This window comes from Pseudophryne corroboree, chromosome 4 (assembly GCF_028390025.1).
Source record: "Pseudophryne corroboree isolate aPseCor3 chromosome 4, aPseCor3.hap2, whole genome shotgun sequence".
Classification (NCBI taxonomy): domain Eukaryota; kingdom Metazoa; phylum Chordata; class Amphibia; order Anura; family Myobatrachidae; genus Pseudophryne; species Pseudophryne corroboree.
Genome location: NC_086447.1, coordinates 417,714,348 through 417,728,565, shown reverse-complemented (window position 1 = coordinate 417,728,565; position 14,218 = coordinate 417,714,348).

The window sequence follows — 14,218 nt, the reverse complement described above, 5'->3', positions numbered from 1 at the left end:
AGGTGTTCGGCACCCCCCTGCAAACTACAAATTTGCTCCCTCCTTCCTATACATTATAAAGGGACAGCACAGAACATTCCAAATGCTTGTACCCAAAAAAAGAGTGTGGTCTTACAAGGAAGGGACATAGCCACATAATATTATCCCCAATTCAAATGAAACCCCACAGTAGCACAATCTTATTCACATTACACCACACATAGTGCTCCTGACTAATATTACACCACATAGTAGTGCACATTATTCATGTTGCAACGCACAGTAGTGCCCCTTAAACATTTTACAGCACAAAGTGCTGCACCTTGTACACAATGCCCACATTAGTAGTGCCACTTATACACATAATGCCCACAGTAATGTTGCCACAGCACTGTACCTACCTGAAGCCCCACTCCTGCACCCACTGCTGTCTGACAGCTTCTTGTGCTTGGATTTGATAGAGGGAGGGGAGAGGAGAGGAGAGAAGGGGTGTGCCTTGGCCCGGTGCTGCTGCCTGTCTGTCATACAGCTTGACAGGTGCACTGGGGAGGGAGTGAGGAACCTGACACGGGAGATCAGCTGGTGGACTGGAGACTGAAGAGCCAAGACATAAAAGGAAGAACACACTACGCCACACAAGTATATTTGTAATATTAATTCCAAAAAGTATTTAATCAGAAATGCCTAATATTTTATTGCATCCATTTATTATATAGTAATTCATACAGTAGGTGCTACCATAGACAACAGATAATATAATGATCAAGGAGAAAGGCTAGAAAAAGGTTGTCTCTTATTGATGCACATACATAAAAGATAACTGTTATTGATCATTGATCACATTAAAAATATAAAAAATTAAGTCAGTTATATATAAAACAGATAGAAAGTGTGAGTGAAATACTGAAATTGTGTTTAAAAATAAGTGCGTGACATCCACACATCCGCAGACTGACAGTATAATATTGCTGAGCTGTGATTATATTTCTCTATTATGTATCACTGTATTGGAATATGAAAATGTCTTTTCAATCTATTTGTACATATATGTGTCTATGTTGTATTTATTTATTCCTTCACACAGTTATTAGACTTCAATTTAAACTGCTCAAAGAACTATGATATGGATAATGTATCCACTAGTGTTGGTAGTCAGAATGTATCATGTTATAATATGTGTCCACAATGTTAATTGTAATAGGGGTAGTGAGTCAATATTGCAGCTCAAATATGCTCAGAGGCAAAAAGACATAGGAGGTATCCAATTAGATGAGCTAAAACATAGGGTCCAAAAAACGTCTGTTTTTCGCACTTTTAACGCTGTTTCACTGATATTTTTTTACAGGCTATCCAATTACATCACCTGCAAAAAAAAGCTTTCCTCCCGAAAACACACAGGTTCAGTGAAACCTGTGTGCTTTCGTGAGAAACAGCTGGGTTGTTTCCAGAGATTTGGTTTCGCCTGCCTGAGGCAGGTGAAGCAAAATCCCCGAAAAGCCGCACCTCGCGCCCTCTTATCGGGACTAATTGGATAGTCCTCAGTGCACTAACTACCCGCGGTTAATGGCTAGTGTGCCCGCAAATGAATGTTGGCTGCGACTAGTCACAGCATGGCATTCGCAGCGCCTTGACGTGTTGCATATGCTCGTGCGTACGCATAGTGGCAGTGATGAGAGTGGCTACATCTGTATATCAGACATGTCTACAACTTTGAAGTAATTTGTTGTGTTACCCTTCTGTCTGTCTGTCTGTGCTTCTATGTGTGCCCAATTCTGTCTGTGCTTCTATCTATGCTCTCTCCTGCCTGTGCCTCTATTTTCCCCCCTTCTGGCTTTGTGCCACTATCTGTAGACCTCTTCTTTCTCTTTCTGCCTCTCTCTGTACCCTTTTCTGCCACTGTGTACTCCCTTCTGCCTTTTTGTGCTTCTATCTATACCACATCTTCCTCTCTTTGCTCCATTCAACGCCAGAATCCCGATACATAATGGAATGCCAGTGCCGAAATCCCAACAGGGATCACAATCCCAGCACCGGTCTCCTGCCAACTGGGATCCCCATCGCTACACTGCTGGGCCAATGGAGTGGTGCGGTGGGAGGGCAGGTTAGGTTTACGCTATGGTGGGTTATTTATGGTTAATCTGCTGGGAGGGAGGTTAGGGTTGGAAACCCTCAGGGAGGTTTAGGGTTATGCTGCAGGGGGGTTAGGGACCACTGGGGAGGATTAGGCTGTGGGAGGTAAAGGGTTAGGTTTAAGCGGCAAACAGGGAGGTTTAGGGGGCCATTGGGGGAAGGTAGTATACTTACCTTCCCCTGTTAGGATTTTGATAATCCCATCCGTCGGCGGAACCAACCCAGCCGCCTTTACTGCCTCTGTGACTTTTTCTACTTCTCTGTACCTATCTGTACTCCCTATAGACAAGAAGCATCTGCGGGCCCTGCAGTGTCTGTGGTGCATTGGAAAGCACCTCCAAAGTTTCCTGCTGGTCACTGAACATTGGGGGTACAGGCGCCTCACCCCTTCCCCTGCATTGTAGTCAAATTAGATAATTGATATTATTATAACTTAAGAACAAATACCAATACGTGCGCAGAAGGAAGAATATGTAGTATGAATTGTAAAGAGTTTAATACTTCAAATAGATAAATAAGACAAATTAAAATTAATTAAAACACAACCTCAAAGTGACCACATTTGTTAACATTAGATAAAGCTGTCATACTTTAGTATAAAAAGCTGCCATACTTTAGTATAAAACATCTACCAATGTCCATATGGATACCTTGTATTCAAGAAGCTCTGTTCATATTTGGAAAATGTAACAATCTCCTTAGGAGTTGCTATTGTTCAAAATATGATAACTTTGTAATAGATGAAACGTGTCTATCGCTTCATAGTCCAATAAATTAGATTTAGTGGAAATTTGATATAACTTTTAGGCTGGTCAGCCTGTTTGATCACTTAATCAGCTGGACTCACTCTGTTTGGTATTGAATCAATATCAAACAGCCAGTTATGAACAAATGGTCATTTAGTGACCGTCAGTGAAAGTACCTGTATGATTCCAAAGGTTTATAAGCAGCCGTGCTATTTATCAGATCAGGGCCACCGTGGAGCTGCACTCCTAGGTCTCGATGTGGCTGAGACCCGCAGTTAGCCATCCGCCGTCCAAATCGCTGGAGGGTCCCGTGGGGTCAGGCGGCTCCAATATTTGTATAGCCGCTAACCTGGATGCATGTGAAGCCGTGCCGCTATGAGCCGCCATGTGTTGCGCTGTCCGGGTGCTTCCCAGGCAGTGCAGCTGGATAGTCCTTGTGGGCTAGGATCGTGCACTGGTGTTAGCTTCCAGCTGCTGATGGCTATGGCAGCTTGTAATAAAGTTGTTCAGGGACAATTTGGTAGATAATCTGTAATGAAGGGTCACTCAGGCAGCTGTACCTAACGTGTTTCTCGACCTTAGCACTGGTCGTTTCATCCTCTGATCTAAAAAAGCATGCTGAAAAAGGTTGTTGATAAGGATGCAAAAAACTGTGATTACTTGTTGCCATATTTGTTGTTGGGTATTAGAGACGCAAGACAGTCCTCTACAGGATTCTCTCTATTTGATCTATTGTATGGGAGGGTTGCTAATTTTCTAGATAGTGCTAAAGAGATGTGGGAAGGGCAGCCCACTCCTTATAAAAGTGTTATTGAACATGTATCGCAGGTGCAGGACACAATTGTGACTGTGATGCCCATTGCCAAGGAGCACATGGAACAGTCCCAAAAAGCTCAACAGAGAGTGTATAATTAGAATGCCTGGGTACGTACATTTGCCCCTGGGGACAGAGTTCTTATTTTGATACCCACAGTGAAAAGCAAGAGCAAGTTTTTGGCAAAATGGCTAGGTCCATTTCAGATCAGGGAGACAGTGAATGAGGTTAACTATAAAGTCTAGCAACCAGGAAAGAGAGCCTGAAAAATTTACCATGTTATCCTAATTAAACTCTGGAAGGATAGGTTAGCCCTGTCAGCTGATCTTGCCCACCAGTAACTTCAGTTGCCATGGTTCCAGAAGTAAAGGAACCATGGTAACTCAAAAGATCAAGGTTAAAGATTTCCTCATTAGGGTAAGGATGTATTTTCAGTGCACCGGCCGAATGGCCATAATAAAGTATGATATACTGTCGTCACAGAACCAGGGGGCCAAGTTCACCATAAAGCCCAGTAAGAGGCTGTCTCTAAAGAGGTTAAAACTATGCTAGAACTTGGTGTTATAGAAGAGTGAATGGTCAAGCCCCATAGTTCTAATTTCAAAACCAGATGGCAACCTATGCTCCTGCAATGAGATCTGTAAGTTAAATGCAATGTCCAAGTTTGATGCTTATTCTATGCCCTGTGGATGAGCTGATAACGAGGCTAGGAACAGCCAGATATCTCAGCACACTGAACCTGACAAAAGGTTACTGGCAAATACCATTAATTGAAAAGGACAAAAGAAAAATCAGCCCTCTCTGTTCCAGATGGGCTGTTTCAGTATAAGATATTGCATGGAGCCCCTGCAACTTCCCAGCATTCAGGGGATATAACTTTGAAGACTCACAGACAGTATGCAGCTGCCTATCTAGATGATGTGGTAATTCACAGTCTATACTGGGAGTCTCACTTAGATAGAGTACAAACAGTTTTTCCAGAAAAACTGCTCCAAACCCTTTAATTGTATTTTTTTTTTAGTAACCCAGATCGCATTCTCCATACTTACAATGGGAAATGCGATTTGGTCCGAATTTACTAAAAAAGTAAAAAAATACTGCAGTGAGCCCTGTGATAAGCTCAGGCAGGCAAGATCACAGGGATGCACTGCGATGTGCACCCTTCTGCCCCTGGCAGAAAAAGCTGTGCGGGACCTGCCTCCAGTGATCAGCTATGTGTGTCACAAGCTGATCACAGTGTTAAAAAAAGAACAAAAAACGAAGAAAAAAAAACAACAAAAAACATTCTTGGCAGCCCCAGGAGCCGGTGTCCGTTACTCCGCTGAACGCTGCCGGGCGCCGAGTCCCCTATATGCTGCGCTGTGACCCCGGTACAGTAAAGTGACGCTGCAAAGTGGCAGTGCACTTTACAACACCGGGGGTCACAGTGCAGAAGAAGGACCCAGTGCCTGGCAGCCTCCTAAAACAGCAGACACGGCTCCTGAACTGGTAAGTATAAAATCCAGGGTGGGGGGGCTCTTTTGCGTGCAGGGGTAGTCGTGTCGGGGGGGGGGGATACCAGTGGCGGCGGTAGCGATAGGCAGTGGTGCATGCGCAGCAGGACATCTGGATATTTATTATGAAAAATACCCCGATGATGCTGGGAAGAGGCAACGCAGAATTAGAGCTTGAACGCAAGCTCTGTTCCTGCATGCGATAATTGATACATCCATGCATGTTGGGTCGAGTTTATCACCTGTCATCCGCATCATCAGATATGGATAGTGATAAATAGAACCCTTAGTGTGGAACATTTCAAGTAAATCAGATAAGCTGTTACAATTTGTTCACATGGTACGGTTTCACTTGTAGCCGATTCAGCACATACTGGTGTTTCCACAATTTTGTATTAGGAGGTGCCTTTGTCCTTGATTGTTTTTCAGAATTAAGGGGTTGGTGTTGACAATGCTAAATTCCTTTGTCGTATAAACAACCCTTTATGAAGTCTAAGAACACTGTACGCTGCTTACTTAAGAAGTACCGTAAGGGTACGCTATTTGCGTAACGATCGCTCAGCCGTAGGCGAGACGCTCAAGCGTCACGTTCGCTCACGGCCCAGTGATCACAGGACAACACGTTATTGGTTATGACTAGAGTAATGATTCGCTATGGCGTAGCGGACGCTCGAGACCACGAGGAGATCACCAGCGGCGCAGACGCTCACAACGCTATACCTTTATGTCTAAACCTTATACCAATGAAATGCACAGAATACCTTAATGTGAGTACAGGGTGTAAGTGCAACCTTGTGTAACCTGACTAACTACAAAGCTGTTTGAGCGTCACCGACGCTCAAGTGAACACTTAACACTATAGAAAATACACAGATACTGATTTAGGGTCCAAAGCCTATTAACTGTATTATATCTAATATACTTGTAAAAGGGGATAACAGTACAAATGATACACTACAATATAACAGAGACTTCCTAACCAAAATACAAAACTATCTAATACAATACAATACTAGTCTAGGGGAGATGTGAGAGAAAAGAGAAAGGAGAGAGAGAGAGAGAGAGAAATGGAGAGAGATGAGAGAAATTGGCTCACAGTAAGACAATGATTACGGAGAGAAAACTTACGCACAAGGGGAAACGATCGCATGCGCCTGGACATCCAGCACCCGATTTTCAGCAATGAGAACCGTTGAAGAGTGAGAGCTGGATGTGGTCGGCCTGCCTATTTATGCCCCACACACAATGCAATCCTACAGTCCCTACAATCCCATTGTCCATTGGACGTCGGAATTCGGCCCTGCATCATAACAAAAGGTCATAGGTTGATTCATACAGGTGGGCTGTGACGATTTCAAACAGCTCAGGTGGGTGGGGAACTAGGTTTCCCGCCGCATACCTGAGTATGAGTAAATAGTAGAAATGGACATAAACTTCTTATGTCCATAACTATTCGCACGAGCGATTAATACGCTCCAAACCAACACCGGAATATTGCTATTTAAATACTCTTCCGATGGGTACCAAACACTGCTGCATGACTCCTGTTAGACCCTTCCTACAATACAAAGAGGGATTCCTCAGCTCAGGGACATTCTATATTAACCAAACTTTCAGAAACTATCAAAGGGATCATGATCTACAAACTACATTAATACTGAAAATATGTAACGAATGAGTCGCACGCTACGATCACATAAACTCTACCGTAAATACGCATACCGTGCGCCCGCGGGTGCACGCTATTGCGGGTATGCGCCTTCACGGGAGAGCGTACGCATGCGCAGCGCAGACCAGTGTGCGGTGCAAATATGGCAACGTGCATAGAGACATTTTTCTGACTTTGACAGTCCACCCTTTGGCAGTCAATAATAACTGCCACCTTCTAAAACATTTAAAAAAAGGAGAAAAATGTAAGTCAGGGGTTAATTGATTTCCATGGTGGGGTAAGGAAGGAGAGAGGAGTAGGTGTGAAGAGGGTATGACCTAGTGAGATAGCAGAAGCATGTGTGTATGAGTCCATGTTTGGAGGGTCATGTATCATCGTGCCGTACGTGTGGTAAATCAAGCTTCGAGGTATTGCGAAGTATACATTTGAATTCCTTCTTATCCCGTACTAAGGGCCTGTGGATGGGCTGTCAAACTCTACCGAGCTCATTTCGGCTTTCACTTGTAACAAAATGGGGATGCACATTTTAGTTGATGATACATGAATGGGGGAGGTATGTGGTTGCTGATATCTGTGCCTGTATTCCCTATCGTCTATGTGTGTCATTTACCTGAGGGTTGTAGAGATGAAGATAAAGAACACTTATGGAAAATGCAATGATATTCTATGTCAGGGAAATGTACATCTGTCGTTGAAGTTGTGTTCGGTATCTGTTGAGAGTCGTCTTCTTTGCGCTGTATTGCTCCTTGGGCATGAGCAAACAGCTTTGTCAGAGCCATCGGATTTACAAAAAATGTTGGGCTAGCGTGAGTTTAAAAATACTAGGGAAACTGGGGATCCATGGCAAAGTTCATCAAGTGTCCATATCATAGGTTGTCAAAACTTCATCTTTGGTGCTTGTCTGTTGTCTGTATAGCGTCTCGTCAACTTCCTCGTCCAAGGGGGTCTTTGTATCTTGGAGAAAAGCAGAAAAACAGGTGAAAGAAACGGACCGTATAATCGCATTTTCATCACATTCTGGTTTCTATCATTGGGTCATAAATCAAATCCAGGTTAATTATGGTTTCCTCACTCCTCAAGCTCATCACTTTTGTACTTTGTTTGCACCTCATTAAAGCCTGCCCGCATCTAAATATCAATCCAATCGATATAACGACACCCAAGATACATAGTAGAAACTTTCCAACATCCATTATGACTCCTTGAGCCCAGTCTCCCAAACCGGAGAACCAATTTCGCGGGTTCAACCATGACACCCAACCAGTCAGCTCATTACCTACAGCAGCAAGGGTGAGATTGTGTTTCCGACGAAATTCCCACTTCAATTGGAGAATATCGTCCATCTTTTGGTCTATGACCTCTACCGGATCCTCGGTGCTATTGGTGATATACGTGCAACACTTTATGCCGTACTGTGTTGCCAATGTAACACAATATCCGCCTGTTACTGCTGTAAGATAATTAAGAACCATCCTATGCTGAACTAGTTCTGTTTTGTAAGCTTGAAGTTCTCTTCCAGTGTATCTAAACGTGTCATCATACATTTCAGTGATATTATCTAACAAATTGGCGAGTGCGGAAATGTATCTATAATTCATCACTCCTCGAGCGGTACGAGTGAAATCTAACGCTACCAGAACCTGAATCCCGGTGGATTCATGGATAAGATCAGAGGCCGGATGCTCTAACCTTTCTGACAGTTGTCTTTTAACTCGGTGCTCGTAATGAGTGTGAGTATAAGGAGCTTGGGCACCACGGTGTATGTCCTTCATTTTGTCATGTGTAACAGTCATCACTTCAGGCAATACTTTTCCAATATAACACAATCCTTCAGAGTTTGGGGCAAGCCACTTGTACGCCTTTCTCCCGCATATGAAATATGCGTCATCGGGGAGAACATATGGGACGGAGAAGGACATGACCATGTTACAAACCTTCCAGGTGAAATCTCCTGACCCTAATTCTTCCATCTGCTTAAGGCACGTATCAGTTTGTACGATATGTGCACAGTATCCTGGTGATACTTCTCCAACTCTAGTAATTCTATTTCCTAGGGTGTATCTATACCGGAAAGATTTTCCTCTACTGGCTATGTGGCGTACAAGCTCTGTATCTGTAGGCATTCTATCTGCTCTGTGTGAAAAGGTCATGGTAAGGTTGCTCCATGACACTTCCCAATTTCCCGGCTTACGGGGATTGGAGATATTAAAACATAAGAGGGACCTATCCACATGGTATTGGTGGAGCTTCAAACTAGGAGGGCTGGAGATGTTAAACCTCCGGTCCACCGGTCTCCCACCACTTAGCTCAAGTACCTCCCCTAACGTTAAAGGAAATGGTACTAGCCCTGATTTGCTATGACCCTGAGGTACTTGAGAGCATACCCAACAATCTGTTTGGTTTAATACGTTACCCACTAAAGAGTGATAGTCACTCAATGGATGCTGGTCCATATGGATATTAAGACTGGATTGGCATTTCTTTATGCATCCATCTTCAACCATTGTCACAGAGCCTACAGATACAGTTTTTCTTTTTGAACTAACAATCCTTCAAAGAAAATGTTTACAGATAACATGGTTGTTAGATCGTGCCCGGTACTCGCCTTTGCTTGGTGATTGGGTTGCTATTGGAAATTTACACCTCCGTCTCAGTCATCAGGACCTTTCTGGATCCTTTCTCGACCTCACTGGTACTCTCACCGAAACAGACTGCTCTGGTCAACATCATGGTCAACAGGAAAATCCATATCACAGTCTCTTGGGGCAAGTCCATCTTACAGGAGGAGAAAAGAAGAAATTTGTAAAGGGGGCATAGGAAAACAGTTTGAGGGGGAGAGAACTTGTTACGATAATAAGTTCTCTCGTCTTGTTGTTCTTCTTGTTCTGCTGTCCTCTCAAAGGTGCTGTCTCTCAGTCTTCCAAACGAACATTCTGGTGATGCAATATTCCTTCCCAACCGACGATCTTTCTGACCCTTCGTTAGGGGGTTTGATTATTGCCTTTACCAATTTGGTCGCGTCCACCTGGATGGCTTTTGTGATGGTTGCTGGAAGAGGTGCTGACATCGTTCTGGGCTCACTTTCTTGTTTGTATTCCTGAGGGAAGTTTGACATGGGGTGCAACTTGCATAGGTTAATAGTTGTACATTCAACAGTATTACAATAATCATTGTTACATTTATTACACTTATTCTTATAATCTATATTACAGTTGCTAAGAGCGTTTTTATTGTTCCACCTTGTGCTTTTCTCCGCAACCACAATCCTCCCTGCTGCCATATCTCTCCCCTCAAGATAAGAGTCAGAAAAGTCAATTGAATCTCTTTGTAATTCACCTTCCTGTTGCCATAACTGCAAATAATCATAATGTTTACTTCGTCTCTTTGTTGGTTCAATGAGACATATCCTCCTCCTTAAATTTTGTAACACTTTTGGACTGAAGCTACCTATTCTTGGGAATTTGTCCCTGTCTTGTACAGTCATTCTCTCCCATTCATCACATAAAACTTCAGCGTGATTTCCATATTTCTCACACATCACATATCGTGCCGACCCGACTGGCCGGTTCCCTAAATCAACCCGAACCGAGGTTGATCGCCCCCTACCTGAACAACTGGCCCCCATAATCTGCAGGTGTTGCTTACTACTCCTTTGATCTTTATATCAAGGTTTTCAGCGAACCCTTACAAACAAACCAAGATGTCCTGGGCAGGCTGGCGGTGGCGGTTTACCAAGTACCCCACTCACTTCTCGCCCACGTTGGCCAGTACTGCAATCACTGTAACCAGAGCTGCTGTACCCAACTCAGGGCCCCTGTGAACCTGTGTTTACTGGAACATATGAGGGTTACCCGCAGGACACTTACTCTTTCCAGTAAAGGTGGGGTTGTTAGATAGTTCCTGAGTGACCAGCGAACTTCCCTTTAAAAATAAAAAATTACACAAATCACGTCAGAATGTACAAATAGCGTTTGTGACCACTTTACTCTAATGGTATTAGGTCAGATTACTAACTACTGCACACAATTACGTGCGGTCCAATCGTTCAGTACATAAGCACTACTTGTCATGTACTGAAAGATCAATGGAATCGATGTTTCCGGCCGCGATTCCTTCAGCAAGAGCTTGTATGGCCTATATGGGTTCTGCACCAACACCCCAGGCGTTGTGCCTCTTGTACCTTTATAGCGGACCTCTTTGTCTATTTTACCTGTTACCTTATGACCTCCTGGTCTGTTACCGTCTGTTAATGACCTCCTGGTCTGTTACCTTATGACCTCCTGGTCTGTTACCTTATGACCTCCTGGTCTGTTACCTTATGGTCCGCTATACTCTAATGCTCAAATATTTATTTAACCAGGGATGCCTCCCTAGCCACCGTATATGTCACTTACACGTGTGTCCCTTGACGAGTACCCGACTTTCCTTTTGGTTCAACCTCTAAGTTATATAAACTTATGTGATAAAAACACACTCACTCAACACATGTACACTTTGTTTCTATATCTATTTCTGCGCAGAAATTTTTCTTCAGCCCAGCAGTGTTACCAATTTGGAGCAGGATCTGTTAAACTAAATTTCAGATTTTTCCAAAAATAGATTTGCGTTATTTACCGCGTCGCGTTATTTATCGCCTTTGCGTTAATTATCGCTTTGCGCTAATTCAACTTTTCGTGACTTGAGCTACGTGGGCGTAACCGGACGCTACGATGCGTAACGTACGCTGCGTGCGTCTGCCTTTGGATTGCGTACGCAAGTCTTTTGTTAGGGACACGTGTACGCAAAACAAAGATCCACCGTAACACAATTTCTATTTTTATCAATGTAGATGATCCCTGATCATCTACCGCACACCACACTGACTGCCTTGTCTCCCTGACAAGCCGTGTGTTGGTCTATATTTTAACTATTACCTCTACTATGAAATAACAGCAAATCTCTTTTAGCACTTTCTATCAACTATAAAAATTGGCAAACAGGAATAGTGATATACGAAATTGAAAAAGAAATGCAGATATATATGTATGCGTGCGTGTATACGCAAGACAGAAGAGAAATAAAACAGTTTTAAAAGACACAAGCGTTTTGTTCTTACTTCCGGTTCCCGGATTCCTTCAGCACTCTTTATCTAAGCGAAGCAGATGCTTATCCCGTCAGCACTGCGAGACAACCTCCCACCCTTTGCTGGGGGATAATGTCTGCTGATCTACCTAGTGCAGATATGAGAAGGACAGGACGAGTCCCCCAATTGACAATGCTAAATTCCTTTGTCGTATAAACAACCCTTTATGAAGTCTAAGAACACTGTACGCTGCTTACTTAAGAAGTACCGTAAGGGTACGCTATTTGCGTAACGATCGCTCAGCCGTAGGCGAGACGCTCAAGCGTCACGTTCGCTCACGGCCCAGTGATCACAGGACAACACGTTATTGGTTATGACTAGAGTAATGATTCGCTATGGCGTAGCGGACGCTCGAGACCACGAGGAGATCACCAGCGGCGCAGACGCTCACAACGCTATACCTTTATGTCTAAACCTTATACCAATGAAATGCACAGAATACCTTAATGTGAGTACAGGGTGTAAGTGCAACCTTGTGTAACCTGACTAACTACAAAGCTGTTTGAGCGTCACCGACGCTCAAGTGAACACTTAACACTATAGAAAATACACAGATACTGATTTAGGGTCCAAAGCCTATTAACTGTATTATATCTAATATACTTGTAAAAGGGGATAACAGTACAAATGATACACTACAATATAACAGAGACTTCCTAACCAAAATACAATACTATCTAATACAATACAATACTAGTCTAGGGGAGATGTGAGAGAAAAGAGAAAGGAGAGAGAGAGAGAGAGAAATGGAGAAAGATGAGAGAAATTGGCTCACAGTAAGACAATGATTACGGAGAGAAAACTTACGCACAAGGGGAAACGATCGCATGCGCCTGGACATCCAGCACCCGATTTTCAGCAATGAGAACCGTTGAAGAGTGAGAGCTGGATGTGGTCGGCCTGCCTATTTATGCCCCACACACAATGCAATCCTACAGTCCCTACAATCCCATTGTCCATTGGACGTCGGAATTCGGCCCTGCATCATAACAAAAGGTCATAGGTTGATTCATACAGGTGGGCTGTGACGATTTCAAACAGCTCAGGTGGGTGGGGAACTAGGTTTCCCGCCGCATACCTGAGTATGAGTAAATAGTAGAAATGGACATAAACTTCTTATGTCCATAACTATTCGCACGAGCGATTAATACGCTCCAAACCAACACCGGAATATTGCTATTTAAATACTCTTCCGATGGGTACCAAACACTGCTGCATGACTCCTGTTAGACCCTTCCTACAATACAAAGAGGGATTCCTCAGCTCAGGGACATTCTATATTAACCAAACTTTCAGAAACTATCAAAGGGATCATGATCTACAAACTACATTAATACTGAAAATATGTAACGAATGAGTCGCACGCTACGATCACATAAACTCTACCGTAAATACGCATACCGTGCGCCCGCGGGTGCACGCTATTGCGGGTATGCGCCTTCACGGGAGAGCGTACGCATGCGCAGCGCAGACCAGTGTGCGGTGCAAATATGGCAACGTGCATAGAGACATTTTTCTGACTTTGACAGTGTACACCTGGAGAAGGAGCTTGGCTGTCCCATACGTGTGGATTTTCCTCTGCACTTTTACTGACTATTTATATTTGATATGATTTTATATGCTTTAATTTGTATATACACTGTGATAGTGCCTGATTTGTCCCCTTGCACTTAAACCCTTTAGGACGGCGTCTCATTCATAATACCCGTATCCACACACTGGTTGAAATCTAAAAATCAATGAAGATAGAAGGGAACTTCATAGTGCATGAATATGGTTTCAAAATTCTTTATTCTGGCAGCTTCACATAGGTTATAAATCACTTACCACAATAGGCGGTATCACTGCCGTAAGTATAGAACACATTGGTATACAGGGCTGGCTTTTCATATGGGCCCAATGGGCACTTTCCCAAGGGCCCAATGAGTACAAGGGCCTTAGGCTTATAGCTGAGGGTCCCCTCTTTCCAATGGTACCAGATTTTTTAAAATCAGCCCAGGAGAACCAGAGATTTCCGATGTCAAAGCAGTGATCCCCATCCAAGCCTGTTAATTGCTCTTCCCAGCCAGATATCTCAGGTTCTTTTTGACTTATGTAGAAACCTACCAAACTGATCACTCTGAGTAAGTGTATAAAACTGAGGTTCTAACTATGACTGACGCTCTTTTCAAGATTATTTCTAAAAGTTCATACTTATGTTCATACTTTTAAAATAACAGTACTTTACTCTGCATGCAAGTAACTGAAAGGAAACTATTATTTCTA